Source organism: Biomphalaria glabrata, chromosome 5, assembly GCF_947242115.1.
Source record: "Biomphalaria glabrata chromosome 5, xgBioGlab47.1, whole genome shotgun sequence".
Taxonomy (NCBI): domain Eukaryota; kingdom Metazoa; phylum Mollusca; class Gastropoda; family Planorbidae; genus Biomphalaria; species Biomphalaria glabrata.
Window position 1 is genome coordinate 30908561 of NC_074715.1, and position 6317 is coordinate 30914877.

Below are 6317 nucleotides of genomic sequence, written 5' to 3' on the forward strand. Positions count from 1 at the left end.
TTGAGATTTGAACAATTTTATTGTCAATGCAAAATATTTTCAAGAAAATACAATCTGGACACATTTGTAGGCCTAATGGCTCTGTATGTACAAATATTATTTTTTATAATTTAATTTTTAAAAAATTAGAAAAAAACATTTCTGATAAATTCTCAGGCAGTACTAATTTGTTCAAATATAATTTTTTTTTCCTTTCAAAAAGTATTTGATTACTAATGAATGGAAGAATTGAGTCGAATGAGATACCAAATACTCGTTTCAAAGTGTACCATGTAGAGGCTACTTGGAGCTACTTTAAACACAAATTATTTGTTAGAGAAAAAAAACTTCTATGGTAGCACAAAATAAATGTGTTTTAAGTGTGTCTAAATTGAGCAGTCTAAGGGTGCACTTGAAAATGAAAGGTCTTCAAAGGTTTAGTACCAATAGAAATAAGAAGAGGTAGAAAAAAAAAAAGTGCTGGTCCTTGGCTATGGTTACTTTGGGGAGGAATTGGAGGCGGTGCTCAAGTGATAATAAGCTTTGGTCAAAGAATAATTCTATTGCAAGTACTGAGTTGACAATATATGATAAAATATAAGAGTCAACAAATAAGAGAAAGTAAACACTCTGTGAATAAAGAATAAATTCAAATCTATGCAAATTCATACAAAAGTCTGTACAAAAGCACACAATTCTATTTAAAAACATTTTGATAAATGAATATTCGCTTCTGAATCATTTGTGATAAGTTTCGTATAACTTTCAGGATAACTTCAATGGTTTGAACAGACCTCCAAGGAAGCAGCAACTGACCAATCAGAAGACATTTTTTCAGCAGTCAATAAGACATTCAGATTTATTTATAAATCATTTGTTTATTAAGTAACTAGTGGCGTGTGTGTGTGTGCACTCACCAGAGGGCATATGTGTGTGTGTGTGTGTGTGTGTGTGTACACCAGAGGGCATGTATGTGTGTGCATATGTATGTGTGTGTGTATTGTTGTTCTATGGTCATGTACTTTATTATACATTTGACATGACTCAATATTTCAATAATTCAAAAATAGTTTTTAAATCACAAAATATATTTTAAGTAATCATTTTAACAACTACTGTACACTATGTGACAACAGATATAAGTCTCATAATGTCTAATAGTAGGTAAACATTCAAACTTCCATACAGTGAGGTCATCCTAAACCTCAGCACTATACAGTGAGGTCATCCTAAACCTCAGCACTATACAGTGAGGTCATCCTAAACCTCAGCACTATACAGTGAGGTCATCCTAAACCTCAGCACTATACAGTGAGGTCATCCTAAACCTCAGCACTATACAGTGAGGTCATCCTAAACCTCAGCACTATAACTACAGAAGATGTGTGGAGCTGGAAGAAAAGCAAAACTGTTTCTTACTGGCCACCATATTTGTCTACACTGTCAAACATTTTAGTCTACAACCATGAATAACTTAAACAGCAACAGAAAAACTGAGCTAGACAAAGCATTACTGAATTGTATCTTGACAATATTACACTATTTTCCAAAAGTAGCTAACTTTCCAAGTATATTTTTAGAAAACTTGGTAAGACTAACACATTTTTAAGGGAACACAGTGTAATTCTAAAGTATAAAAGCTATATTTTAAAAAAATGCATTAAAAAAAAAAATACAGCCAGACAGCAATGACTCTAAAGAAAGATACTCCAGATAATGTTCTGTACCTTATTCAGCACAGAGGATATGATACCATTTGTGATGTATAACGACCTTGTCCTTTTTCTTCATCTATACTCCAGATAGTGTTCTGTACTTTATTCAGCACAGAGGATATGATACCATGTGTGATGTATAAAGACCTTCCCTTAATTCTTCTTCTTTTTCTTCTTTATCACAAGCACAAAATGCCAGGCTTTGCTACTTTTGACCTCAGCACTGTTTTGACCCTTACTACTCCAGTGGTGAATGTTGTTATTTTGTAATTAATTCCATTTCCAATATGGACTTGGCTGTTTGATATAAGCATACCAGTGATATTTTAAAAGTCATCTGCACTCTTTGGAATCAGTAGAATTAATGCCACAGCAAGTCACAGCACAAATTCTTACAGTCTCAACATTAATATATAAATATCAGTACGGTAACAGAAACATATTCACTAATATTAGAAATTTTTAAATTCAAACATCATTAAATGGAAAGTAATCAAAACTGTTTTTAAAAAAATACACTAGTAAAGTATTAATGTGAGCAAATTGAAGGGAAAAAAGAAAAACAATAAAGTGACATTAAAAAATAGAGAATAGCTGGCAATATTTGTACAAGCCTATTTTTATTTTATAAGTCAATAAGTTAAGCTGCTGACAAAAAGTTCTGAATAGAAGAATATAATTGAAAGTCGAAGATATTTTCAAAGTTTAACTCTATGTCATCATTTTAAAGGGAATTGGGAATATTACTTTACATAATTATACATTTTTGAAAGTAACAATATGTGTTTAAAGAAATGTTTTGTTTTTTTTTGTTTTTTTTCAAAACTAAGGATTAGGGTTCATAATGTATTATTTACAATTATTATTTTTTTTTAAAAGTATTTCCATTTACGAGACTTAATAATTTTTTTTTCAACCCAGAAATTAAATGCTCATTTTGACATTGGAAACTGGGAACTAAAAATATATTAAGAAAAAAATGAAAGAAAAATCAGGTCCATAAGAAAGACAATCAGTATTATTGACTCAAGGTTCAACTTATTTAATACAATTTAACTTTGAAGCCTTAAAGACAATGTTGTACATAGAAGGCCAGGGCTAGCTATATTGTAAAATGATATATTCCTATCCAGAATAATGCCATCTTTCCACATGACTAAACTTTATCTTTTTGAAGCTTTTTTTTTTTTTTTAAATTCCAAAATTGATGATCATAAGTTATGCGCAAATGGCTTCATAGACTTGCAAATGTTGTTTTTTTTTACAAAGGTGTAGACTACATAGTTTGACTAATGCACCTTTAAAAAAGGGGTTCACTTCATACACTTACCTCTGTACCCTTTCACCAGAGTTTACTTACAGTCTTTCTATAGTACTTTTACACTGTCCAATATACTTTTTACCTCTTAATTAATATTAATTGATACCACTCCTTAAAAAAAAAAATGGGAAGAATTATGCCAAGCATAATTAACAATTGTTCCTTCAACAATTTTTTTTTCTTTGTCAATGACAAATATTGAAGAAAACAATCAAAGACTAGAAATTTTGTATGCAGTGAACAAAAAAAAAAAATGCAATCTTATTTTTAAAAAAGTGATATCATGGAAATGTAAACAAATGAAATAACAAAAAAAAAAAGGTTTAAATGAAGTCAAAGAAATATGGCCACAAAATGATGCAAAAAAAAATGTTCACAGATGAACAAATTAATGTTGATGTTTAATTAAAAATTTGGAGAAAAATAAATCACAATATTAAAAGTTATAAATAAAGATTCCAACATTAGTTTTTGTATGTACTCTAATAAATGTAACAATTCTCTCAAGTTTTCCTTTATCAATGGTTAGCTGATACATTTTTTAAGAACATACTTAACAAGTATGATAGTGGTCTGCAGTTGCAGGTGAACTATATCAATAACAATATATAGTCTTCATGTCCAATCTAATTACAAAAAAAAAAGGTCAATAAAAAAAATTATTAAGTAACCTCTATTTTCAATTTTAAAAATATTACAATTTGTAAAAGATCTTCTGAGATAGCTGCATCAGAGTTGATGTTTGCATGGGCACATGATGTATCACCTTTTAGTAACAGATACCAATTGAAAAATCAAAATGAAAGACAATAATGTTAGGTTATCCAATCTCTAGAGACAACTGGAAACAATGAGAACACATTTCAAGCTAAATCAAAGATCATCTAAATCTAAATAACAATCACAAATTATCATTTTTAGTCAACTTTTATCTCATTGGTATATTGATAATCCTATTTGATATTCTTGATAACAGGGACTCCTTGAAGGTGTTAACAAATGTGTTGTTTTTTTAACTGCTGGACCCAAATACTTGATAACTCAAACAAAAAGACCTTCACCGCTAAGAAAAAATGGCAACACAGGCACAGTAACAATTAAAAATGAAAAATATGATTTTTAGTATTAAAGGAGGTCAACATTAATATCATTTCATCTGATTCCTGTGATATTTCATGCATAAATGAATTTATTTTTTAAAAGATATATTGCAACGTTAACATTTCTTTACAGCAAAAGACATCCCTAAGAGTTGTCGAAATTCTCACAATCTGCACCTTCACATTCATCAGAGGAGCAGTGCCAGAGGATGCAATTTCCAACACAATTGTAACAGATGAGAAACACTGCTGCCAGAAAAACAAGGCTGCATATTGTACATGGCTTCCGCACTAAGAAAAAGCTTGTCAGGTAGAGAACGATGAACATGGCATGGTTGTAGATAAAAGCTGGGTTCAAAGGCTTGGGCATGAGAAGAACTGGAATAAGCCATTGGAGGCAATACATGATTAGACTGGTCTCCAAGTAAGATTTACAGATGTGACAACTTTTGCTTTCAATACACAGTGATGGTACACGATGATAAACAGAAGTTTCAGGAATTAATATTATACACTATGAGCAAGATCACATGATATTTTCAATAAGATGATTTGTTACTTGAAGTTGAAAACCAACTAAGTTCAAGTTTCAGAAAAGGCGTGATCAAATGTTTTTGTAAGTCCAAAAGAAAAGGCTGAAAAACAAAGATGGATATAATGTCAATTAATTTTATAATTTTTTAAAAGTTATTCTTTTTTTTTTTAAATTAATTTTAAACAAAATATAAATATTAACTAATACAGAATGAAGTAAAGCAAAAATAATAATAATGGAAACCCTGGTAGATTATATTTTAGATTTGTATAAGATTTTACTTCAGTAGGGACTGGGCAACATGTAGCATAGTACACCAAACTTTTTAACAAAAACAATTATCAAAATACTTTTTTTTGTGATTGTTTATTTCAAAAAGAAAAACTAATTTGTGATGTGCAACATTCACTTTGCTATAATAATTACTAATGTGACAGTGCAAATATTAGAAAGCATAAATAATTATTAATATTGAACTTGTTAAAATATTTTTATTATGAATGTTAGCTGCTAGAAATGTCTAACCCAAATATTGTAGAAGTTATTTATAGATCTACAGCAATCTAGCTGGAGTACCATCAGGTCCAGAAGCTTAACTTGGTTTTATGTTAGCTAATAGTTTTTTGGATCCCTTTTTTTTGTACATTTACATCTCCTATGTTTTCTTCTTGGTTTAAATTTTTTTTTAAATGTGTTTTTGTCTCCTGGGGCTGAGAATGTTGATGCAAAATATTTATAACTTTAGAAGAATGTTAGCTTTAATTTCATCATTATGTGTTAAGTTATCTTCGCCTTTTAATGGGAATACTGTTGTTCCCATTTTTTAAAGATTTAATGTATGAACATAAGTTTTTATTGTTGTCTTCAGATATTACTTTATTTATGTATTAACTCTGCAGCTGTCTGCTAACTTTTTGTTTTTGGGTTAGGTATTTCATTTGATTTTAATTTAAGGTACTTTTTATGGACTTCTTCTGCCTAGGCGCTTACTACTTTAGTTTCTTAAATTTAATTTTTTTCAATAGGTTTTCTTTCTGTTTGCAAAGTTTCTTTAATTTAATATTAAACCAGCATTTAATAATTTAATTATTATAACTTAAATTTAATAGATTCTATATAAATATAATATATTATAAATTTTATATAAGATAGAAAATAGAAATAATAAGAATATTTAATTAATGATCATTATATATATATATATACATATATATATTAATTATATATAATCATATTTATAATAATCTATTCAGTTTATTCAGACTTTAAGACATCTAAGACCAAGACTAAACTAAGAGTCAGACGTCTAAGAGTCTAAGTCTATAAGAGTATTGTGAACTATTGTGACATTAATGTCATTATCATGATTATGATGATCATGATTATTAAATTATTCAAATTATTCATATTTATTGTCACTATTCTAATTCTAGATAGTTAAGATAGATTCAGACAGTAAATTCTACACATAAACACACTCAAATAGATATATGCCTTAAAAAAAGGAACTTAGTTGAACTAGTTATAGATCTACACAACTACAGTAACTTACAGTTTTTATACTTAACAAAACTTAGACCGACTTAGTTGTTTTTTTTATAAACAATTGTTTTACTTTAATTATGTTTTGATGTAAACAAAACTATTGCATAAAAACTGGTACTTCC

The 6317-nt window shown here is 28.7% G+C and overlaps 2 long non-coding RNA genes across 2 annotated transcripts; one reads left to right on the top strand and one right to left on the bottom strand.

The window, feature by feature from the left end:
• Window positions 1-4250, bottom strand: LOC129926442 (uncharacterized). Its single transcript, XR_008778101.1, has 2 exons — window positions 1796-4250; window positions 1-1706 (listed from the first exon to the last, which is right to left on the bottom strand). It is a non-coding gene; the product is annotated as an uncharacterized LOC129926442 (long non-coding RNA).
• On the top strand, window positions 665-1593 carry LOC129926443 (uncharacterized). Its single transcript, XR_008778102.1, has 2 exons — window positions 665-1171; window positions 1327-1593. It is a non-coding gene; the product is annotated as an uncharacterized LOC129926443 (long non-coding RNA).
• Window positions 4251-6317: the final 2067 nt, after the last annotated feature.